Raw genomic sequence first — 26,991 nt, forward strand, 5'->3', positions numbered from 1 at the left:
GAAATATATTGAACAAAATGATTTAAATATGAAAAAAGAGCCTGGAATGGATTTTTGCAATAACCCAAATTGACATTTAGGAAACTGGAAAAATGATGCAATCAGTAATTGAAGTTTTACCTGCTTTTCGAGTTATTCGAGACGTCAAACCAATTTAGTCTGGTATTTTATGAAGGTTTTTAATATTTACAACAAAATAAAATGTCGTTTAAATTGGATACTAGAAGAAGCCCATTTTAAACTTCTGTAGGGTATGCATTTGGATCATAAAATCCATAAAATCCTCTTGTTCACACGGGGGTAGTAACAACAACCCGGAACTATAAATCAAATAAACTTACAATTACATTTAAAATGGAATGGAATGTATGGATAGTTAAAAATTACAAACGAAAGTACATATAAATAGGTAAGTAAAAATCGTTAGCAAGATTTTTTGTAAAAGTCAAATTTTTGTAAAAAAGTTTTGTAAAATTTTTCGATTTTTGTTTGTAGGAACATTTTTGGTATTGAGATATTTAGTGCTTAAAAAATACGTTAAACATTTCAATTTCCTTAAAAAGTGTGGACACGTTAATAGATTTTTGGTTTTTAAAAAAATAAATACTAAACAGTTTTGTATCAAAAAAAAGGCTGAAATCAATACATTCCTTTATTCTTAAGATAATTGATTCGAAAACTATTTTAAAACAGTTCTTAGTTGTTTTTGTAAGTTTTCTTTGTTTGTACAAAATTTATATATTGCACTTTTCTATAAAACTAAATATAAGTTATAAACAAGATTTTTCATATTAATAATATTAATTTAATTTCAATCTTTGTTTTTGTTCACAGGTATTTTGTTTGAAATCCAATTTTTAAAAATTTTCAAAGAAAATGACAACAATTTGCATGGAATGAAATTATTTTGAATTTATCACCTTCTATTACTCTCAAAATATTAAAGCTGAAACTCAGTTTTTAATAACTCTAACTTAACTTCCAACCCTGCTAACTTGCGCTTTTCCTTTGGAAATACCGTTTTTGGAAAAGTGAAACGTTTTGTTATTGAGTATTTGTTCTTTTTGATTGACCAATATATAAAGAATTTTAAAAAGCTTCTTAATCATGGGGAAACAAAAATGTTTAGTTGGAAATGAGAGTTTATTTCAAAAAGTTGTTCAAAACTAATACAAAAAAAGAGGCTGGGATGCGACCCATCTCGTCTGTCGATTTTTGTTGCTTAAAAGTTTGTTAGATTAAAAAAGTTGTTTGTTGAATTATTCTTAAAAAAATTTAAATTACTAACAATATTTTTCATATAAAGAAATAGTTTAGTTTGAAAATCTAGTTTTGTTATATATATACATTTTTAGTCTAAAATAAATTTTTCATAATTTAAGTAGCATTTCTTAAATTTTTACAAATTGAATGAATGCAATTAATTTGAAAGATATCAAGAATCGAACATCAATTTTAACCAAATTTGTGTACTATTTTTTGTAGATTTTATGTTTTTATGAAAAAACGGACTGTTGGTTTTTTATAAAAAAAAAACTACTGAGTATTGAAAACGATATTTTCTGAGAAATAAAAAAAGTTTTAACACAAAAATTTTATTTTTTGTAAGGCTATCGGAGTTGAAAATCAATTTTTAACAACTTTTGTTAAATTTTTTATAGGTTTTTAGTTTTTTGTAAAAAAAACTGTCAACTCGATTTTTCTTAAAAAGTTATTGAATGTTGAAAATAATATTTCTTATAAGACAAAATCAGTTTCAAGCCATAATCTCATATTTTGGAAAGATATTTGTATTTAAAATCAATTTTTACCAACTTTTGTCAATTTTTTTTTAGGTTTTTATTTTTTATAAAAAAAAAACTGTCAATTCGATATTTCTAAAAATTCTAGATGCTAAAAACGTTAATTTTTATTGTTGAAAATTATTTTGGATATAAAATCATTTTTGGTTCGTGATTTATAAAACAAACTGTTGGTTGGAATTTTTTTCAAAAATATACTCATTTGGTATCACGTCATAATATATAATATAAAACTTAATTCAACTCTCTCAGCTATGGTATGAAAACCACCCACTTAATGTTGTTGAGAGTCCTTTCTTCACCTTTCTGCATTATAATCAATATAACAAAATTCATTTGAAGTTGATATCTCTTCTGGTTCTTGAGCTATTGACGAAGAAAAAAACGTCTCGAACGCACAGACATCTTTCTAAAAATCCTTTGTTTCAATTTTAGGGATATTGAAACGTCGAGATATTTCAAAGTTTTTAATTCGACAAATCGGAGAATTACAAAAACCCAACCACTTTTTTCTATTTTTACAAATTTACTAAAGATCATGAACTTTGAATTTTAGGGTAAACGTGTACAGGTTTTTAATTCATCGACATCATAGCAATAGTAATTCTTCAATTAAATCTTACAATTTCTTTTGAAAAGCTGTTGTCAAATAATTTAATAAAAAAATTATCGGGTTAAAATTGATAATAGAATTTAAAGAATAAGAAATCTAAGAATTAACTTCGATACCTTAAATGTTTTTTCGACAAAAGAAAGGTTTCGATTAACGAAAAGAACTATCGAATTTGTTTTGTCCAAAATTTAAAATAAACCGCAAATAAATAGAAAAAGGAATATGTCTCTTGCCACAGCTTTTGTGTGCACTACATCGGGCCGGGAATGGATTTCAATATCACGGTTTTGCATCTATGCACGAAATAAGTAAAGCAACCATTTACAAATCAGTTAATCGAGTGTCAGATATTAACTCACCAAATATTATGGGCATATGCATCTAAGTATCGTCTTTTTGAGTGGACGTATTAATAATCTTAAAAATATGTCAGACTGTTGTCTTTAAACTGTGAATCGCATTAAAAATTAGTTAATATTAAATATATAATAAGTATAGCCAGACCAATTCTAAGTCGGCAAATTAATTAAAAAAAAAAAACATATATGTATATTTATGGATGTGTACCTCCTAAAAATTAAGAATGTAATTTGTGTTAAAAAAAAATCTCAATAAAGACTACTACTACTACTACTAAATATTATGGGCACCATGATAGAAATTGATACACCAATTGGAAACAAAGAACAGTTTTTAGACAGGCATGGGAAATATGGTTTTAATGCAATAATGGTTTGTTACGTGGGGCTTTTATATTTTACAACTTTTAAAGACGTATAACTTATTAATTTGTTTTTGTCCGATCGACACATTTATTTACACTAATTAAAAAATATATATCAAATCTTGACAAACATTTCATTTCAATTTGCGCCTTGTCAAAATACGAATTAAGTGCAAAGTTTTATTTTAAATTGATGAAAAACTTTTCAAAAAAGTCTGCAAAATTAAAAAGTGAAAAGTATTTTCACTTTTCGAAATTTGTGGAACACTTTGCAGGATATTTTTTTTGTTTGCATAGATGCAGAATGAAAAGTATACATAATTCGTATTTTGAAAAGTTACAAAGTAAATCTTTGACAATTTTTATTAAGAACAAATGTGCATTGACAAAAATATATATATAAAAATATATCAAAGAAATCATCCTTGAGAAAATAATTGCGAGTTAATATCTGAACGATCTTGTGGCCAGTAAATATCGTTAAGAGAACTTCATAAATGATAATATTCGGCTCTTGATAAACTACTCTGCAGACGGTTGCTTTGCTTGTTCCATTCATAGATGCAACACCATGATATTGAGCTCCATTTCCAAGGGACTTAAACACATATTCTTTTGGCTATTGAATCATAGTTTTTTTCTAATTTGAAACAACATGAATTCTAGTACTGGTACTATTCGTTAATAAAAAAACTCCCTTCCATCGAAAAATCATTTCCGATATCGAAGTTAATTTTTAGTATCACAACTCTTTCGTCAATATTTTTAATTTTATAACTCTTAAAGAAAAGAAGGATCTAGGTGTAATATTTGAGACTAAGTTCAATTTTAATAGTCACATAGACTATCTTGTAGCCAAATCAATTTCTATGTTGGGATTTATTAGAAGAAATTTGAAGGAATTTGGACTACAAAGTTTTGAAATTCGACGAAAATATTTTGATGCAATGTTTATTAGAGACTTAATAAATTCTAAAATGGATTGTCCATTTTTGCTAAGTAAAGTTTGTTTTAATTGTCCGGGGTATACTTTAAGAGTGTTTGATATCTTCCGTCTTCCTCAACACATAGTAAATTATGACTTAAATGAGCCAATTTACCGTTGTTTAAGACAGGCAAATTCAGTGTGTAAAAATGAAAATATTGATTTTTTCCAATGTTCTAGTAGAGATATTTTTAAGACAAATTTAATTTTTTTTGTGCTATGGAGTTTAATAATTTGTATTGTTATAGTTTATTATTATTATTTGTAATTTTGTAATAAGTTGTAAACAAAATTTCTCTTTGCATATTCATCAAATTTTTTTCAGAATTTTAAATCTTATTTGCAAAATGTATTATTTGGAAAAACTAAATTAATAAATACTAATAAAATATTAATAAAAACTTTGCACTTCACAAATCTGAGTTTGGTGAAACATAATTTGCAAAGCATAAGAGTAAGTTGCATAAATTTGCAGAAACAGAAACTGGAATGTCTCTATGGCTTAGCACCCAGAAAAGGCGAATATTAAACTGTTGCGCCATCTCCATTAGAGATGATCGACAGTTATGGACTGTTATAGAGTTTGTAGAGACAGAGTCCAGAGATTTAATAGCGGCCTGGCTATCTGAGAAAATACGAATATCAGATGTTGATATCACGTTTTTTTTAAGACAGGACAAGACTTCCTTTATCGCCAAAAGTTCCGCCTGGAACACGCTACAATAATTGGAAAGGCGGAATGAGAGACTTAATTTCAGTCGTTTAGAGTACACACCTCCACCAACCCATTCTTTTGTTCTTGACCCTTCTGTCTAAAAATAGATTGAGTCATCCTCCAAGAATGTCCTAGCCTCCCAAAAAGATCTGGGATGTATAGAAAACTGGAAATTGCTGTCGAAGTGCAATTCGGGGATGGTGTAGTCTGTGTGAAGAAACAGAACTTCGGTGTTTTTTTTATACATGGAATTAACAGCTTCCTTATAAAAAACTTAAAACCTTTAAGATAATACTAAAATTGGCATAAATATATTTTTGACTCGAGTATTTTAAAAACAAATAAAAGATTTTGACTTTAAACTAATTGAATCTTCTATAAAATTATATTGTAAACTTTCAGTAATATACAAAAAATAAAGCATTAAATTAATATACCTTAAAGTCCCGAATATCTCTACAAAAAGCCTGTTAATCTTTAAATATTGAACCCTTTTAAATCGTTTTAAATGACAGTTTTGTTAATTGCAGTAAACAAAATTTTTTTCGAAGTCGATATCCTTGAAAGTACGTAACCGGAAATAATTACACACAGACATCTCTCATAAAGCCATAGATTTAAAATCTAGGAACTTTGAAACGTCGAGAAATGTTGAAATTTCGAATGTCAATTCAAAAACTTAAAACACTCGCTTTGTATTAAAAATGTTAGTTCTAGTAAATTTTCCGAATTATGTAAGTGAAAACATTTATTCCAATTTTTCTCGTCACTCTAACATACATCTATCTAACTTACATTCTTATTTATTTATGTATCTCAACTTGTGTATCAAATGCTCATTAATATTTCATTTAATTTATTTAATTTATGCAATGACCAATTCTTAAAAAAAAAAAAAAACAGAGCAAAGAATACATAATAACATTCATCTCTGTTTATCTATGGAATTGCTGCAGGTAAGTAAGTATACGCCACAGTCCAAATACACGAATGTTGGTATGTAACTACCATAACACAATTCATAGAGAGCTAACCGCAAACAATTTATTTTCATGCCACAAATTGTTTTCACCTCTTTCTCTGGAATTGAGTTGGCAGTGGCAACAACCACCAACCACCACCTTACCACCACCGACCACCACCACTATGTGTACCTAGTGTAGTGGCTTAGAGCAACGTTGAGTCTGTGTCCTTTCTCCCCCCTTAACTCATTGTCACCACAAAAAAAAGAGAAAAAAATGGCACTGAAATAAAATGGCATTCCATATATGTATGTATGTGTTCGTTGTTTTTTGCAGATACACCCTTTAATTCCATCATTTCACTTCTGTTCCTGCGTCCTCTTCTAGGTCCTATACCTCTAAATTCTCTGTCATCGAATTCATCCTCCCATCACATACCTTCATCCCTTAGCGAAGGAATTGAAACTGCGATAATATGTATTACACAAAAGTCATAAGCATTTTCATCAGAAGTTTACCTTGGTATGTCTGGTTTCGCTTTGGTATCATATTTGCCATTTTTGCACAATCATTTGGAATCAACGACAAAATAAGGCCAAAAGGATATATGTAGGTAGTGTGTATATGAATGAAATTGAACATGGACAATAAAGCCACGTGTCATCTACGGTAAGGTGCTTTGGCTTATTTGAGAAAAGTAATAATAGATGCACACGCTCAGGGGTTTCGAGAGGTAAAAAGGACTAAGAACGATGTCGCAGAGTCTTGAGTAAGTTAAAGATCAAATTTTGTATCTTGAATTTTGAAGTCTATTCGAAAACCTTGAAACTTTTTTAATTAATTTACTAATAACTTAATTAGCTTAGTGGAAGAGTGGACCATTAAACTCTTTCACTGTTTATCACGACACATTGATAAAACAAATCGCTAATACAATACAAGTGCCCTAAAGAAAAACAAATTTAATAAGCTTCAAAGCATTATGATTGAATGTTGATTGCCAAAAGGTAAAAAGAAGTCAAACAATTGAGATGGACCAGAACCACGGACCTGGACCTATCACAGCACAGCTTAGCATCACAGTCCAGAGTCCTGATCCAAATAAATTCTGTTGGTAAATATTTTTTTCCAATTTACTCTTGAAGACCATAAGCTGCTCAAAGCCTTTTTTTGTTGTACATATCTTTCCTAACCATAGAATTGTGGTGTGTTTGCTTATTATATATGTTGTTTTTGAGTTAATTTTTTTATGGGATTTTGGTTTTCTTCTGCAGTCTATAAGATTTGATTCTATTCCTGAATCAACTTATGAATATTCATTTGAAATTTTTCTAAGGATTCTGAGAAGGTTTGTCAATTTTTGTCAATTATACTTTGATTCATATATCAAAAGGATTTTGTGCGTCCGTTTTTTTTGTATCTGACAGTCCTGATTCTATATTGTACATAATTTAATTTGATTTATAAAGTATGTAATAATTAGAAGATTGAGTATTAGGAAATGTATAGAATAAATAAAGTTTAAATTACTCTTATGTACATAAGTAATGTTAGTATTCTGGCAATTCTTTAAGGCTTTAAAGGGAACCTTTTTTAAAAGAATATGGGGCCAAAAATATTTACAGGTAACGTCTTTTCATATTGAGTACTTAAAAGCCCCTAATTATACATACAATATAAAAGTTAAATTTAAAGTAATGCAAAAACTGTTGGGTCTATGAACATAAAATTGAAATTTCCTTGTATCGATCTTATTATGCATGAGTCTTTTCTTTTCTCGTGAAAATTTAAACACATTTTTTTGAGCACTTTTCTTCAAAAGTTCAATACAAATATGAAACATTACGTATTCATCACAGTAAAATTGAAACATGTAGGTGTAACTTTATCTTGAACTTATAATACCATTGCCTTTAGAATTCCTGTGATTACTAAATAGTTAAGGTATCTACTCGTAGGTTACTGAAAAAAGTATTAGGAAATTTGTTTGTATTTTAGAATCTTTAACTTTCAATTGATAGTTACGTTGATGACAGCGCTGATATGATCACATGTTTGATTCTTCTGGGAATGATTTATCCCCAAATAGGATTACAAGCATCAGACCTAAGGAAAACGCATGGTTCGATGCGAGCTGTAAAGAGGATATTAGCATCAAGAAGGTAAATTTTCGTTGTTTTAAAGCCAATCCACATGAAGAAAACCGAAATAAATTCAAGCAAGCCAGGAAGGCCTGCAACGCCCATATTCGATGCACCATTTTTACATGACCAAAAATTACGGCAAAAAATACTGCAATGTCCCAAAGGCAGTACAAATGTTTTGGTCCTTTGTAAAAAACATGAGGAATTCTTCCTCTTCGTCGGTTAATAGGTTCGTTTTCAATAACACTCTATTTATTAGCTCTTAAGAGAAAACTAATTTCTTTACTAGACAGTTCGCCGCCAATTCAACACTACCAGTGAGTGTTATGACTGCACCTGTCATCGAATGCATTAGTGATTCTATGGGACCAATCTTTTATTGCACTCGTACTGTCGCGAGAGTCCTGACATATCTTAACATGCATAAATCCGATGGTCCGGATGGTATCCCCGCTATTGTTCTGAAGAGGTGTTCTTCAACGCTAGTATGACCACTGCGGACACCGGACACTGTCTAATAGGAAAGCACGCCACGAGACTAGGAGTATTCTCAAATGATTTTGCAGAAGCTGTACGGACGAGGAAGAGGAAGAAACGGTTCTTCATCTTCTCTCCATATGCCCTGCTCTAGCTCGAAAACGCAAGAATTACCTAGGAGAATTCTTCTTTAACGATCTAAACGATCTAAGTCATATCAGTATAATCAGCCTCTCACGATTCTCAAGGGACTCAAGCTGGTTCCACTGAGCTAAGGAGGAAGCCTCAAGCTTCATGTGGTATCACAATGGGCCATTAAACAGGCCTAAGTGTGTCCGTTTCCATCTTGGACAGCCACTATAACCTAACCTAACCATGACCACTGCGTAAGCTTTTTCATCTGTATTACTCCTCAGGTCTCGTTCCGAGTGGATGGAGAACCGCATTTGTCCATAGCTTATTCCCGAAAAAGGTGAATCTTACTCGCTTCTAGTTACCAACCGATTGTACTTACGTACCTTCTTTCCAAGTAATGGAAACGCTGATTAATTATCAGCTCAAGAAATATTTCGAAGATCGAAAGTTTCTAATTGACCAACAATAGTTCCACTATTTATCTCATGGTTCATCTCACCGAACAGTGGAACAAATCTTTACATCGTTTAAGAGAATGTAAGATTATAACACATGATATTTCAAAGGCGTTTAATAAAGTCTGGCATCCTGCTCTCTTATAGAAAATGCGTGCTTTCATTATCGAGGAATCTCTTCTTTGTTGGATTAATTTTCTGTCAAACCGTTCAATACAAGTTGTTTTGGACGGATTCAAGTCTCAAAATCATAAATTAAATGCTATTGTGCCAAAGGGCTCCGTTTTGTCTCCGACCCCTTTCCTCATTTTTTAAATGATTTCCTGTTTGCTACTGCTAATCCAATACATTGTTTTGCTTACGATAGCACTCTAAGCTTTTCATATTCGTTTCCAGACTCACAACCTACCTCTTCAGATGCGGAACTGCAATGGCATTGTATAATTGGGAATAAAACCCGCCTGGAGTTAAATGCTTTGAAGACCCAATGCTGTCTTGTATCGTTAAAGCGAGATATACCCTCTTCGCCGCTATCTATGAGTGTCACTTGCAACAAAACTGAAAATCTCCACATCCCCGGAATGTGCATCAGCAACCACTTTTTGTGGAGCGATCAAATACGAGATGTCGCCAAAAATTCCGCTAAATGTCTAGGTTTTTTGAGACGACGCAAGAAATTTGTCTCCTCGTATGATCTGGCTACAATCTAAGAAACCGTCCGAGACTTAAAAATAACTCTCATCTCTGGCCTGGCGTTCCAGTAACTTATTTAAGCCTCTTGGAAAGTATTCAAAGCAGGTCTTGGTAATTATTGACCTTAATATTATCAACTCGATTACGTCACTCGAACATTGCAAGGTTTCTTGTCTTACCATTTTTACCTTTATTTTAACGGACTATGCTCTAGTGAAATAGTTAGTTGCATTCCTTCCTTTAAACAATTTAATTAATTTTTTAACCGTACTACGCGAATGTGGATCGCCTTGCCACGCTCTATCTTTCCCTATAATTGCAATGTTCAGGAATTCAAAATCAATGTACACCAACACTGTGTCTTTGGCATACTAAAGGTATATAAAACTCTTCTAGTATTCGCTTATTATAAGAAACAAAGAATAGAAAAATTTGAATTTTATTTAAGACGGTCCAATTTATTTTTATAAGACTTTTTATAATTTTTTAATCTAGTATTTTCCTTTGTAGCAACATTTTTCTAGAAAATATAAAAACTTAAAAAACACACTCCTAAAAGTCGTTAAAAATTTATTTTCGAGTCGAATAAATTGAAAAATATAAAAGCTATTGCCTTCAATCTAATTTTAACTTAGAAAAAATATTATTTTTAACTTTCATACAATTTTTTAAGAAACACTCAATTTCCATTTTTATATAATTTACAAAACATACTCAAATTATTAAAAACAAACGTCTGACTAAAATATCAAGGATATAAATAAAGATATTAACTTAGAAACCGTTTCATTCTATGGTAAATTAAGATGAAAAAATCCTATGGATACTTTTAAACAAAAATAAAAAAAAAAACTCTGCTAAAATTGACAAAATTTAGTTTATGACTTAATAATGTCGGAAACACAAAAGATTTTGAAATCTAACTTAATTTATCAGATGTATTTAAGCTGACTTTAAGAAAAATTTAATTGACAACTTATTTTACAAAATACGGAAACCCACACAAATAGCCAATCACGATCGGGCGAGAACATCACCGCGTCCCGTGAAAGTGTACAACAGAACCTGACGCAGTCTATTCCTCCTGATTTGAACTAGACCCTTCGCAGACTTCAACTTAAAGAATTTAGCGTTGGGACTTGGGCCTACTTCCGAACAAGATCGAATGACCCAAGAGCTCAAAGTTAATGACCATAGCCAACTCCGTTTGTTCGCTGACTGGGCTTCGAAACATTTGGAAGAGAAACAACGTTTTGACCGAAAAATCATTTTTAGTGACTAGGCGCATTTTTGGACGGATGGTTGTGTTAACAAGCAAAAATAATGCATCCTCAAAAAGTTAACGTTTGGTGTGGATTTTGGTCTAGCGGCGTAATTGGTCCATACTTCTTTGAAAACGACGTTAGTGAGGCGGTCAACGTCAATAGGCAGCTCTGCATAACGATGATAATAAATTTATGACCCGAATTGAACCATTTTAACTTAAACGGCATGTGGTTCACACAATAGACTTTTTGAAATCGCAGGTCTATGCAAATAAACCGCAATCGATGCCCTTAATGTGAACATAATAAAAGCTATAGCTCAAATTCAGCTTTATTAATGCGGAAGAGCTATTGAAAATCGGACCACTCTGATCCGTTCCACCGTAAGAAGCCTAAGCGGGAGTTTGAATGATGCCATATTAATCACTTAATGGCATACATGCGCTTTTAAAATAAAAATAATTTTGTTTATACCTCACACGCAGCTTGCTTTATTCCATTTCAACGTCTACCCGCTATGGTTGAAAAACCATTTATAAATTTTTTTTGAAAATTCTACAGGCGGCCATGGGTGTCAATATATCAGTGTGGGTCGCAGCAACTTCTATTTTTAATGTAAAAAAAAATCTGAAACTTAAGAACTACTTTAAATGATTTATTTTTCTGGACAAACTTGTAAATTGTCGCACTAAGTTTTGAGGATCAAATACATTTACATATATCACTTGAAGTCAATAAGTCACTAAACAAAATCGCACTTCTTTAAAATGAAGCTAGCCCGAACGTTACAATCAATGATGAATGCTAAAGAGCCATGATTACTGCCTTTTAATTCATCAACTGAACAACCATATTGTACAGAAGCTCTGGTTTCACCAACTCAAGCTAAAGTTACAATTGTTTCGTCAAACCCGAACGTAAACCCAACCATTGCTTTATTCCAGGAACCACTAAAGTCCGAACAAGAGACGACGACGCACGTGACGATCAAATTAGGAAAATACCAAGAAGACGAGACACCAAGATGTTATCAGAATAAAAGAACGGACGGTACTTCAAGTTACACCACCAACACAGGACGGTCAAACTATCCCTCGATTGCTAATCGTTCTTCCGAATCAGTTTAAATAAATAAATAAGATGACCAAACAGTCTGTAAATAACAAGGACCTAATGACTTAAAAGTCTCGAGTAATCCCTTGTGCGAGTTTTTTAAGAGAGTGTTTTTCAACCTTTTACATGATACGGACCCTTGATTTATTAAAATATTAATTATAATTATAAATAATTTTGCTTGTATATCTTAAATAAAAGTCTTCAAGGATGGAATGCTAAAGACAAAATCCATGACTTTACAAACAAAATTGAATTTTGGTCATCGTCTTCTATTCAAAACCACTTAGATTCATTTACCTCGACACAATCTTTTGTTAAAGAAGTCGGATATGAGATAAAAATCAAGGAATTTATACGTGGTTTGAAAATGGCGTTAGAAAAGTTGAAAGAAGAAATGTGTCATTAATTCTCAATTTAAGAGATATTGAAGAATATTGGGCCAAGGTTGATCTTTAATTCGTTTTTAAATGCAGCTGTAAGTGAGGCAAAATTGACCATCAAGCTCAAGGAAAGTCTCCTGGGTCTATCTGCCGATGAAATGATGCAATTGGAATTTAAGTCTTTCAATCTGGATACCTTTTGGTTAAAATGGAAATCAGAATTTCCTGGATTAACATTAGAGGCTTTGAAGTGTTTGATTCCATTTGCCACCTAGTACCTGTGCCAGTTGACATTTGCATCAGTGGCCAACATTAAAAGTAAGGACAAAAATCGCTTCAATTTGGACAACGCTTTAATTCTCAATGTAGCAAAAACGGATCCGCGTTGGGAGGAATTGATTTCTGAAAAACAACCTCAGCCCTTAAGAATAACTTTTTGTTAATTTGATACAAATGTTTATAGGTTATTTTTATTTTTTGTTTATTTGACACAAATGAATATTTCCTTAATTTTCATAAAACTTTATTGGTTTGTTTAACTGCAGTATTTTCTCAGCATCGTAAGAATCTTCGCGACCCCTCTAAGCCCACACGTTGAAAAACACTGTTTTAAGGAATGGGAAGGCCTTAAAGTATTTATGTTAGATCAGAAACTGAACACAACACTTCCAGCATTGCAGTCCAAAGCTTTAACCATCACACCACGGGTACTCCGAATCAGTTTGGTGCATTTTAAAGATCCCATTAGCAAAGATACAACGTTGCTGGTAATCGACCCGCTTGAGTGTTTGAGTAAACTGAACCTAAAAGCCTTCTAACCTACATAAATATCTACGCAAAATACGATGTAAACACATTAGTTTTAGAGATATAACAGCTTAACCATTTTGCGGTTTCAAAAGTATAGGGCTGGAATTCTACATCTGCCAAACTAAGTTGTTAAACCAATTTTTTTTTCAGTTGAAAGACATTTACAAAAAAGGATCGATAACTGTCGCACAACGCATACAAATTGCTAAAACCTACTACAAAAACGGGGATTCTTCCACAGCCACATATCGTGCTTTATGAAAAGATTATGGTTTACATAATCTTCCCCTAAGCTAAAAATTGACAAAATTCTGAAGAAATTTGAAGAGACTGGATTGGTTACAAATATTGTAAGTCCTCTGCATCATCGTTTCGGTTGTACTATTAAAAAGATCGCTTCTGTAAATAAAAGTGTTGCGGAATACCCGAATGTGTTGATTCTATGTCGTTCTTAGGAATTATTAATGTCTTACGGTACATTATGGTGTATTTAGCATTTGAAACTACACCAACGTCGATATAAAGTCGAGCTCATACAACAACTGAAGCCAGCTGACCATTCACAACGTCTTAGGTACGTCAAATGGGCTCTTGGACAGCAGAGTATTTATTTTGGGTTTTGAAAATCCTCAAGTAGGTAATTGAAGAGAGGCCATTAGAGCCACAAAAGGTCACTGTTTGGTGCGCCCTTTGTTGTGGAGGTGTGATTGGACCTTAATTCTTCGAAAACGACGATGGAACGTCTGTCACCGTCAATTCGGCTTTTTGTTACCGGCTATTGAAAAATACGACTTGGAGAATATGTTGTTTCAACAAGACGGTGCCTCATAAGACACAGCTTTATTCCAAGAGATATTTCCTGGCCGAGTAATTTCTCGTCGTGCCGATAGAAACTAGCCACCAAGTTTATGCCATTTGACATCTCTGGACTTTTTTGTATGGGGCTACACGAAAGACCGTATTAATGCAGATAAAAATTTGACTCTTGAGCACTTAAAATCCAATATTCGTCAAGTGGAAATGGCTGAGAAAATCCGCCTATTATGTGCCAAAAAGTGGTCGAAAATTACTTCAAAAGAATCAATGCTTGGAAGAAATTACGTGATGGTCACGTGGTCTTGATGTATTCTTGCGCACATAATGTCAACATTCAAACTATAAAATAAAAAAGAAATATGATGAAAACAAATGTTTTATATGTGTTAACGTTTACTTTTGAAACCTCAAATTGGATAACCCTGTACAACAAATTACCAGACCCGGATTTTTTTAATACTCAGTTTTTTAGTCTCAGTAATCCTTAGCAACGATTGTAGTTTTGAGTCTGTACTTCACTTACTTTTCTCACTTTGTTTAAATTATTTTTTCGGCAAGAAACTAATCTGTCAAATTTTAATAATGGTGTACTTGTGAAATGTCAAAAGGTGAAAGCTTTCAAAGTGACAGTTGTCCAAATAAATAAAACATATAAATAAATTCGTTTAACATATCGAATTACGCGAAAGAAAACAAAATAAAATGTTCAAAGTTCTTGTAGTGACAATTTAAACTACATATACAACCCAATAGTTTTCAATTCTTAAGAAGTTTAAAAACTAAAATTCATGAGCTAAGTAATATTGCAAAAACCCCAGTAAATTTTATTCGTAACCCATCTGTGTTTTGTATGATTTTCGATACCATACGAACTTCCTAACAAATAAATAAAATTAAATATTTCTGACACAAGACTACCAATTTGATACAAACTTGGTTAACATCATTAAGTAGTTAAAAGTTAGTTGAAATAATATTTGAAAGTAAATGTACTTTTTAAAATTAAGGTTAAAACAATATAAATTCAAATAAAAATCAACTCACGTATTTTGTTATTTTATTTGTTTTTATTATAACTTAATAATTCATCTTCATCATCGTGAAAAGATTCGGCTTTTTATCTTTGTCACGTTTTTTAAGGCCACGCAACCAATCAGATACGGTCACGTTTAACATTTTTTTCCTTTACTAGGATGACAAAATAATATTTTTGTGCGATATCAACTTTTGTCTGTTCTGGAAATAAAGAAACAGTTGTTGTAAGGATATCATTTATAGAATAATACTTTCTTCCGCAGTTGGAAATTATTATTATTTTTTTTTTTTATTTTATTTTTTTTTGAGTCTTTCAAACGTGGTGACAGTTTTTCAACTTATTCTTCCTTTTTTTTTGTTTATTAACGACAATCATATAGGTTTTGGGTTTGTTGGAAAAGACTCAATTTCTGAACGTGATAGGTTTTCGAAGAAATAAAAAATTATTATTTTGTAGCTACATTGTGGATGATTATGATATGTAGGAGTTGGTATTTTGGAAAAGTGTAACGATGATAACGAGGTGTAAGAAAATAAAGATAGCAAAATGTTATTTTATATTCGATAAATAAACTTTATTTCTTGATATCTGGATGTCATTAAAGAATAATGCTTAAATTGTTTATCAACCATTATTTCGTTAAAGATTGGTAATATCGTAAAAGAAAATGTCACTTAGCAGGATTAATAAGACCATTTTTCAAAGATTTTCCCATTATTAAAGCAAGATTTTAATTTTCCAATATTTGTGTATGTTGAGGACCCGAGAAAGACTACGAGGGTTATCATCTTATTCCTGAACAATGCTATAAAGATACTTAGTATAAATAATAAAAAAAGGCATCCAAATAATTAAGCTTCGTTGAACATCCAAATTACCCTAATTGTTGTTCAGAGAACTGTCGCATACTAATAAAACGAAATTTGTCCACAATGCATACATTTTTGTTATGGATTCCATAGAAATTACAGCTCAACATGGAATATGTTTACCTGGTTTTATTTTTCCAGAAAATTTGAAATTATTTAATTAAACACTATTGCAAGCAATTAGGAATGGACAAAGCATTGCACATTCGTGTAGTGCGGTTAACGAACAAGTTTCTGTATTTGACAGTAGGGATGAACATTTCTAGAAGGATGAGTATTAGTGTTAATTTGATTAATTATGGAGAGGAATACAGTATAGCAATAAAATATTAAGAAGAATTAAACATTGCAGCGGTGATCAAGAGATGCAAATGTTTCAGAGAGACAATAGTGAATTTTCATTTTTAAGGCTTTCTTTTGAAGTCTGTCTAAGAAACTTCTTATTAATTATTTCCAGACCAATAGAAGTTAAAATCCTCAACAGCGTTTTTCTACTTCAAATATTTGATTACTCCAAAAGAGATGTTCTTTAATTTAAACGCAGGCTCCAATTATTACCATTTATTCTAGCTATAAGTATAACTTAAAAACTAACTTAAATATGAATTTTTTACTATGAATAGGGCTATGTCAAAATGAGTTTTAAGCAATAGCTGCTTGTGTTGAATTCAAATAAATGTGGATTCAAATTGACCAACAGTAGCATACGGGTCATTAAAGCATTAGGATATCTCAGGTTAAAAGTGTAAGTGTTAAAAAAAATGGAGTCTTAGAAGAAGAGCGATTTCTCTACGTTAGACTGTTCGAGGCAGACACGATGAGAGTATTTTCTTAGGGAAGTTGTGCAAAACGAACCAATCTTCGTTGGATACTTTCTTTTCTTGATACGTGTTTATCTTGACATGGGGACCAAACCAAAGTAAATGTAGGGCAAACATCATGTAGGCCGATAGGACTACTAAAGGTAACAAAATTCTTTAGAACATCTTTTAACTAAACTTGATGCAGAGTTGGCTTTTGATTTATTTCATCAATATGAAGGCCGAGACACTTCATCAGTACACCAAGCTTCTCGAATATTTGTTTTGTACAATTTACGTAAATTGTATTTTTGAAATAGGATTAAAATATGGGAATCTTATATGCACGATTTAATATTCACTATTTTTAAAATAAAAAGTTATACATTTTATACCTTGTAGGGTACAACCCTTAAAACAAAGAAATTAAGATTAAGACATTTTTGTTTCTTTTTGCTTTGGTTAATTCATTTATTTTCCTATTACCTTCATTTTCAATTCTTAGTATTGTTTAAATGAATAAAACGAATTTTACAATGTTTGTGATTGTAGATTTGTTTTTAAGGAGCCTGCAACGGAAACCGATGACATATGTGAGAGTTAAGCCTTTGGTTTATAGTTTTTCGCCTCACCGTTCGACTCTTTAATTGGTGTTATATTCAAGATATTTACTGTGACGTAGTGTAAGCAAGATTCTTTCTTAAATTCTGAAATTAAAAAAAAAAACATATTTACTAGTTTTTAGTAAATGTTCCTTGAGTCAAAAATAAATGAGACATTTTTTAAAGAGGAGTTGAAAAGATGATGGCAGAAAGAACATTAAGGACAGAAGTGAACTCATCATTAACTTGAAAAGAATTAAAAATTTGTTATCAATGGCCAATGCAATCGAGTAATAATGGACCCAACAGAAAACCTATTAATTATTCAAAAGAAATCCAATCAGGCTTAAGAGAATCTTTTGGAGAATGGGTCTTCAATAAAGTACTTCTAGATAGAAGTCAAGGTAGAATGTTATTAACAAGGGAGATTTTTAACTATATATAGCTGTAGGAATTTGGGGCAGATAGTGGATGACGAGCTATCTGGGTTGTTTAAGAAAATACGTTCAATGGTCGATTTATATTATTTAGAACGCCACTCACTTCACTGAGGCTTTAATCAGTTAAATGATCAACAAAAAAGACATTATTTTGCAAAGAAGGGGATACAAATGCAATTTGATCAGTAATCTAGCACTGTCCATATAATGTGTGGAAGATTGATACCCCCCCCCTCCTAGGGGGTTGCATTCTCTTATTTAACGATCGATCAAACAGAAACTTCATAGGTTTGTAGTGATTTGGAAGGCAGTATGGAGAAACACGTAAGATAAACACACATTTTAAGAAGTTTTGTTTTTTTTTATAATTATTGTTAAGTTACCTCGATATTGTGGGTTTTTATCTGAGCCCTATTTTCTGTCTTGCTTCGAACAAATTAAAAACGACAAAAGATCTTGATAAGGTTTCATTACTACCATAATTTGTCATGTGAATTCTTTGGAATAAGAAGAATCTAGCTCTCATAGACCTAGCGGGAACATAGATTGGTACCAAGATAAAAAGATATGGACATTTAATATGGTAGCATAGTAAGTCTCTAATAAGCATTACACTGTGAATTTTTCCTCTTGATTCCAAGTAATTGGCATCTAGTCTCATAACTAGGACTAAAGTTCCAACCCATTTTCAGAAATATATATTTGTAAATCGTCTTTGAATCTTTTCAATCCGATTAGAATGAACTATATAAATAGGACTCAAAAAAACATCTGCATATTCAAAAATATGCGAGAATGAAAAACAAAAATCTCAAGTTTTTTCAGAAGTATTAGGTGGTTCACAGAATCAAAGGCTTAACTAAAGACAGTGTATACTGTGTCCATTTGAAATTTTTGTTCCATATGATTGGTAACATACATAATGAAATAAGTTAAATTGGTAACAGATGATCGACCTGATACAAAACTATGCTGTGCTTTTGATAAATATTGACTTGTAAGAAAATCCAGAAAATCAATTGCGGAGAGTTTACAAATACCCCTATAATTTTCTACATCATTTTTATAACCTGATTTGTGTATACGGACAAAGTAAGAAAGTTTCCATTCATCAAAAAAAAAACCTTCTTGGAAGGACTTGTTGAATATGCTTAGTAAAGGAGAACAGATAGAATCACAAAATTTTTTAACACTGCCGAAGGAATGCCGTCTGGTCCAGAACTATAATGACACTGAAGTAATTTCAGTCTGGAATTAACTTTTTCAATACTTAACAGGATCGAGCCAATATAAATCCTACTTATTATGTTATTCAGTAAACTATTATTAAATCCTGAATGAGAATAAACGGATTTGAAATAAATATTAAAATAAAAAAAAAACATTACTAAGAGATGTTAAAAATAGATTTTCAACTCAAATATCGTTTCAAAGATTTGAGAATATTAAATAATATGTTGTTTTTATCATTTGGTACAATTTTGAGAAAAATCGAATGGGCAATTTTCTTACAAAAAAATAAAATCAAAAAAAACATTACTAAAAGATCGTGAAAAATTATTTCTTACCCAAATATCTTTTCAAAAAGTTGAGATTATGTCCTTAAACTAATTTTGTCTTGTAGAAAATACTGTTTTCAACATTAAGTTAAATTTTGAGAAAAATTGAGAATTTTTTTTACAAAAAAATAAAAACCTAAAAACAAACAATACTACAACTTAGTACAAATTTACTTTGGACTCAAATATCTTTTCAAAAAATAAAAATATTGGCTTCAATTTAATTTTATCCCACAGAAAATATTGTTTTCACCATTCAGTAATTTTTTTATAAAAATCCAACAGTCCGTTTTGTCATAAAATATTAAAAACTAAAAATATAGTACTCAAAATTAGCAAAAATTTATTTTCGGTTCTCGATATCTCTTGAATAAAAGAAGATCTTGACTTCAAAATAATTTCTTCACCCAATTTGTATTTGTTTATATAAGATATAAAAACTATTATGAAATCTTACTAAAATTGGTAAAAATTGTTTTTCTACTAAAAATCTTGTTTACAGAAATAAATTTTGAAATCAAACTTTTACATCAAATGCATAATATTGTTGGTAATTTTAAAATCAACTGACAACTTTTTTAACAAAACACGAAAACCTACAAACCTTTTAAGCATTTGTCTTGTCAGACATTAAGTTATCAGTGTGGGTCGCAGCCTCTTTTTTAATTTTTGTATTGACCTCCTTTGTTTGATTTATTACACAAATTCGTTTAGAGTTTTGTTAATTTTTGAGAATTATTTAAGAAAGCAAATCAATAAATCAAAACACATCCACAAGAATTAATAAAAATGTTTTATTGTTAATAATTTACTATAGAAGTAATTTTTAATAAATTGATATTAATTTCTTTTTCGCTTGGTGTATGTTATTAAAAATAAAATTAGCAGGTACACAAAACCCATAAGAAAATTTGTTACAATGGAAAACCTCTTTTACTCGACTACTCAATAAAATGATTAATTTCCACATGTTTCCCTTAAAATGCCATAAAAAAAATATAAATAAAAAACAAAAACGGAACTTAACAAACTTTTGCCATAATTCATTTTAACATTTGGAAATTGGAAGTTCAATAGAAACGTTAATTTTATTATAGGTACCTTATACTCCTACCTTTAAGAATAAAAAAATATATAGCTTAAGGTAAAGTTCTCAAATGGGCGTTTCTTTCGCGGTCTTTTTCTTTAAATCCCTCTAATAAAATAGCAAAACAAAATTAGGTACGTACCTACGATAAAAACCACGCTTGTAAGTGTATAATTTTTTCGTTCCACGCAATAAACCAAGTTGAAAGTTGTTTTTGATTGTTCTCCCATATTATATGGACGTAGGTACCTAGCTAACCTATATATGATACGCTGCTGACCAAATCCGTAAAAATGGTTATTTTGGTTCTCGTCGTCATAGTCGTCGTTGTCGTCGTCGTAGTCGGTCGTTCTGCAATCTCTCAACAGCTTACGACAATTACTGCAATAAATTCACCACACGTTCGGATTTTCTCATCTTTAAGTGGTCATTACCCACAAAGACTTTATACCTACCTACCTACCTACCCTATAGCCTTATAGCCAACGCAGCTTGCGGGCGAATATACCTACTTCTACCTACCTATACCGTTGTACAGTACACATGTCATCTATAGGTACATATATCGTGGGATGGATGTACATAGATATATGTTTCAAAGAACGAATCCTTGCAGCTTTGAAAGTCAACATCAACACCAATTGTAACAGATGCTGTGGTGCGGTACTGGTTCCGGGGGAATTTATGGTCAATCAGAATGAATCGCAAGTGACGTAAAGCCAAGCAAATTACATCCTGTGGAATGTCAATGTGGCTGTGGCTCTGGACTCAGGACTCAAGAGTCAGAAGCAGGACTGATGGCTGAGTTTACGATGAGTGTGTAACTTTGGTTCAACAGTGGTATGTGGCTTCTATTAAATCTCAGCAAATAAAAGGACCAAAAAAGAAGGAAACAAAAAACAAAAGAATAAATAAATAAATATACAAAAAAAAACAACAACACAACAGGACACAACAAATAAAAAGGAAGGTCCACGTAAAGTATTTACAATATATTAAATGTGACCACAACATCATGACAAGATTTAAAGCTATACATCCAGATGTATAGTAGTCGTGTTTGTGTATGCAGCAGGAGTACTTACACATGATTATATTAAGGACTATAATAATTTTGATGAAAAAGAAAATATTATACTGCTTCGGGTAGGACATCATGACGAAGTTCGTTTTATTCATAATTTGAATTTATCATTTGAACTTAGGAAGGTATTAAAGTCCAGTCTGTTAATTCAGTTTTTTGTATAGAAAGCACAAACTGGAAGGGTTTTGAATACCTTTAATAAGCCAGTGACATAGTTTGAGCATTTGGAATAGAGGAAGGTGTTTGAAAGAAGATGTCGGCTTGGAATTCTTGAACAATGAAATCGCAGGAAAAACAGAGTGTGGTAAGGCATTATTCTACATTTGCGAAGTACGGCTTAAGAACGAATATCTGTACTCCATAATAAGTTCGATGTTGGACTCGAGGGTATTAAAGGGAAAGAAAAACTTCTGGAATCGTCTCAGAAAACCTAAACATTTTGTGGCACTTTTGGTGATATAGCGTATGTGATTCTTCCCAAAGAGGTGGTGCAGATACCGAAAAAATTGAGATGTAAAGTTTCATTGATGCAAGTGCCAGTTAAAGATAGTGACAGAGAGTATGTCGTGCTTTTGTATAACAAGGCAGGAAAGAGTTTTCAAAGCTTTGAATTTCACGCGGTTTGTTACTAACTTTATTGGACAATGCTGTGTTTGTCGGAGTTTAATGAATTAACCATATTTTATTGCTTTAGTTCCACATTCACGAGATAAATATGAAGGACTTAGAGTACTATCGATGGAAAATAAATTAATTGGGCTCGAAGTTACAAGTAGAATATCATTTTTAAAAATGAAGAAGAGTGTCAAAGACAAAATAGAGCCCTGGGACACACCTGCATTTATTTTTTGGTTTTCGGACTTGAAGAAATCAATAGTACACTTGTTTTGTAAGAGAATTTAAAATCCAACGCACGAATAATCATCTAAACTGAAGGCATATATTTTTATAATGATAGCGTCATGCCAAACCCTATCAATCACAAAAGTCCTATTTTCACCACAACGATCAAAAGATTTGTTCCAGTGTTCGGTGAGATGAACCAGGAGATCACTAGTGGATCTCTTGCTCCTAAAGCCAAACTGGAAGTAATCAAGCAACGAATACAGCAATGTTAAGCTTCATGTAGGGCCGTCAAACAAACTTAAATGGAATTCTTATTCTATTTTTAAATTTTCTCAGGAACTCATGAACTGATTTTAATGATTTCTTTTTTTGGAAATAACACAATAATATTTGATGATCAAAACATTTTTTTTTTTTATTTTTCAGAAAATATATTCAACCTTTCTTTCGAAATTCGATTTCTCAAAAATAGTTCATCATTTTTTATGAAATTGAAATGTAAAATGTATATTAATAAACTCTAAATAACTGCATACCAGAATTATTTTACAGCTAAAATTGAAAAATTGTATATATAAAAATTAATTAGAAGAAAAAAACGCTATAACGATTATCGAATACAAGTTTTGAAGAATTAAGGTTTTTGGAGTTTACATTTTTGAAAAGAACCTTTTTTAAGCAGACACATTTTTAAATCTTAAAATAAAGTTAAAATAGTTTAGAATTCGACTTACCCTGATATCTTTCCATTGATTCCTTTGAAAACTTTTTTCTGATATTTTTGTAACTTAACGAACTTCAAAAAGTATGTAGAACCAAATCAGTGTAGTTTTTTTGGGATAATTGTTCACATTCAATTTTATGTTCATACTTTTCTAGTTAGGAAAAACAAAGGATAATTTATTTCGTGACTTAAAGTTGAAAACGTTGGCACCTGTCATTTAAAGTGTCATAATATTAGTTATAGAATAATTACCTTTTAATAGAATGGTTCAATCAACAATCGAAAGTTTAAATCATTTAAACTTATTCCAAAATCGTTGAATTAAACTAAGCCACTGTTTGCTATGCTTAATGCCGTTGGGGGAGTACATTTGAAGAGAGTGGAAGCGTTACTGGCACATATTTGTAAACACTCAGTCCAAAGTATTGCTACTCGTAATTAAGTCCAAACTTTGTAAGAAATTAAAATTCCTGTTTATTAAAAACCAAAAGCTCAATTAGCCTGATGCTATATCGTTGTTTGTTAAAATTGAATATTAATTTTGAATAACTGGTATTTTTCTACGAACTAAAAATAATATTACCTTAAGAATAATTTCATACTACTAAGAATGACATTTTTAACATTTAGCATAGTTTGAAAAAATTAAAATTGTCCAAAAAATTAAAACTTTTAAGAAAACGACATTACTTAAATTTAATGAACATTGATTTTCGACTCATAAGTTTTCATAACAAAGAAAGATTGTTGTTTCCCAATATACGAGTATACGGTTATCAATTTTCCATTTTATTTCTCTTTTATTTTTAAGTTTGAACTTCGACATTATCGATTCTTTTAAGGTAATTTTTGAACAGTTTTTGACACATATTGGGCGGTATCTTGCTATATCTCGCCGAATTTTGTTTTTTAAGTGCTAAAGAGTTAATGAATCACTCAGTTGTTGTCTGAGCTGCAAAATACGCCATCATATGTAAAAAGACAGTTCTAACTCCTAATAACGACAAGGAATTGACCCATGCGGGTCTTCAGCAAACATTTTCATTTTTCGATTTATTCGAGACAATATGCGTCAAGACAAGGTGTAATGGTCATCTTCTAATGAGCCCAACATTACATCGGGGCGAAACGCATACATATAATACTTATGCTGGTTTATATTTATTTGCATATTCATGATTTTAAATCATATTAATTAAAATGAACGGTGTTCAGGAAAAAACAATTCGACTGTTAACAGTCAAATATTTCTTCTTCAAAAAAAATTGATTTAACAACTTTGTTAAACAGATGTGGAGTTCCAGCCCTATTATCGTGAAACCACAAATGGATTTCAAGTTTTCATTTGTTGGTTATTTAATTAAATAATTTAACATAATAATAATAATAATTTAAATAGCTTTCTTTTTTCATAAACCAGTCAATTGAATTCTTTTCGCCCAAACACTTTCAAAATTAAAATTAAAACAAGATAACATTAAAAAACTCAAAAGACTAAAATTAACAGTTTAAGTTTATAATAAACATGAACTGAAATACGCATCTACATATATGTACGTACGTGATATTAAGCATTTGGCAACATTGTTATTACAAAAATGAGATTGCTACCAAAAATACTGCTCACTTGACTAAACGTCCCAAATGTCCTAATAGATTAATCTGCAAGAGTTTTTGGTTGAATTTCTTGAAATGAAAATTTGGCAAATTACTAAAAAAAATTTTGAAAATTATTTTTTTTTCAGTCGCTTTTTTTAAAAAATAGTTGATTATCTTGAAAAACAATGCTATGCAATCTGGATGTTATATTCTACAAGAAGTAGATACCTCTACTCGTTTTTAAGATATGGTTAGAGGAAAACGATAATATCCTCAACGTACAGACGTAAACACTCACACACATTCTCTTAAATCCATGGAATTAGGGTCTCAAAGCCTTGGGAAATATCCACATTTTCAATTCGACAAATATGTCTGATTTAAAAAACTTTCAATAGAAAGTTTAGAAAGGGGACTAAAATATCAATGTTGGGGACGTATTTGCTTCTTTACTTTGTAATGCAATGTTATGTGTCCAAGTTATGTAAAGGGGTTATATCAATTGGATCTGGTAGATTTTGGCGCCTCGTGGCAGCCATGCCATATCATCGTGGCAAGTTACACGATTCAACAGCACGTTCAAATAATAAAAACTTTATTATACAAACCAGAACAAGTTCGTTAACGCAAATGTTGCGGGCATTGACCCATTTTACAACAGACGTGGTGGCCCTTCATAGTCGACTCTTCAACGTTTGGTGGCCAAATTTGAGACGAATGGTTCAAAAACAATCAGCCAACACTCGTACCTTCAAGGAACGCAGGATCGGCCAAGAACATCGACGCTGTCCGTGAAATTGTACAGCAGAACCCGAGGAAGTCTATTCCTCACTGTGTACAAGAACTAGGCCTTTCGCAAACTTCAACTTAGCGAGTTTTGCGTCGGGTTTTGGACATACACCCATACAAGATCCAACTGACTCAGGAGCTCACAGTTCATGACCAAAGACAACGCGCTTTGTTCGCTGACTGAACTCCAATTTTGGGCGAAAAATCATCTTTAGTCACCGTCAATAGCTAGCGCAACATAACGACGATAACTAATTTCTTATGTCCAAAATTGAACCATATGGACCAAGACAACATGTGGTTCGAGCAAAACGACGCTACGTACCACACAGCAAACGCCACGATTGACATTTTGCATGAACAATTTGAGGGTAAGTTTATCTTTCAAAGAGGTGGTGTGAATTGGCCACTAAGGTCATGCGATTTGACCCTGCTAGACTTTTTCCTGTGGGGTTTCTTGAAGTCGTAGGTCTATGCAAATAAACCACAATCGACTGATGCCCGAAAATTGAACATAACTCAGACCATCGCTCAAATTCAGCCGCATCTATGCGGAAGAGTCATTGAAAATTGTACCACTGGGATGGATGCTACTGACCGCCACCGTAAAAGCTCAGGCTGACGTTTCTTTCCAAATAAAAAATTATGTTAATACCTTACACACAGCTTGTTTTATTCCATTTCAACATCTACCCGTCCTTATTGAAATACCCTTTACATAATATTTTTCAAATAATGTTTTGGTCTTCAGTCTGTTCTTTATATTTCGTACTCTCCTAAATTTGAGGTTCTTGAACCAACCAACAACTCAATTTTATCAAGAACTCACCTTAGTTTAAACTTTGATCCTTTGTTTATATTTGATTTGGTTTCTCTAAAAGGTAGACACTTAAATTAATAACTTAAAATTTCTTCTCTGAAAACTTTTAAAAGTTTGCAATGTAACAAACCCCAAAAAATACACTTCAATTATTTGTCTGTCGTCTGCTTTTTCTTACACTCGTAAATGTATCAATATTGAAAGTAACATTATTTATTTGTACTTAGACCTTATATACTGAGATAATATCAAAACTTTTTTCTTTGTAGTAACTTTTTGTTTCAGAATTTAAGTGACTAGACTTGTATAAATAACCTTGACACCTTCTTATGATATTAAATGGGATCGTACAACCCTATAAATCTCCCAGAGGCTAAAGTAAAATAACCCCAACTAAATAAATCGCATGGAACTTTGATCGCTCTTATTTTTAATAAATTTATGTCACCACAGCAGTGGAGAATCTTAAACCTTAACGAAAATAAATGAAAAGAAGAAAAAAAAAACACTGCCCAATTTATTGGCAACTTTGAAGGCACTCCAAAGTACCATAACGCATAGCCAACAAGTGGGTAATAATAATTAACTTAAATTGATGGAAGATACGCGCTATCTGCAGATGTAGGCTTTAAACCCAAGAGTAA

Source organism: Eupeodes corollae, chromosome 3, assembly GCF_945859685.1.
Source record: "Eupeodes corollae chromosome 3, idEupCoro1.1, whole genome shotgun sequence".
Lineage (NCBI taxonomy): Eukaryota > Metazoa > Arthropoda > Insecta > Diptera > Syrphidae > Eupeodes > Eupeodes corollae.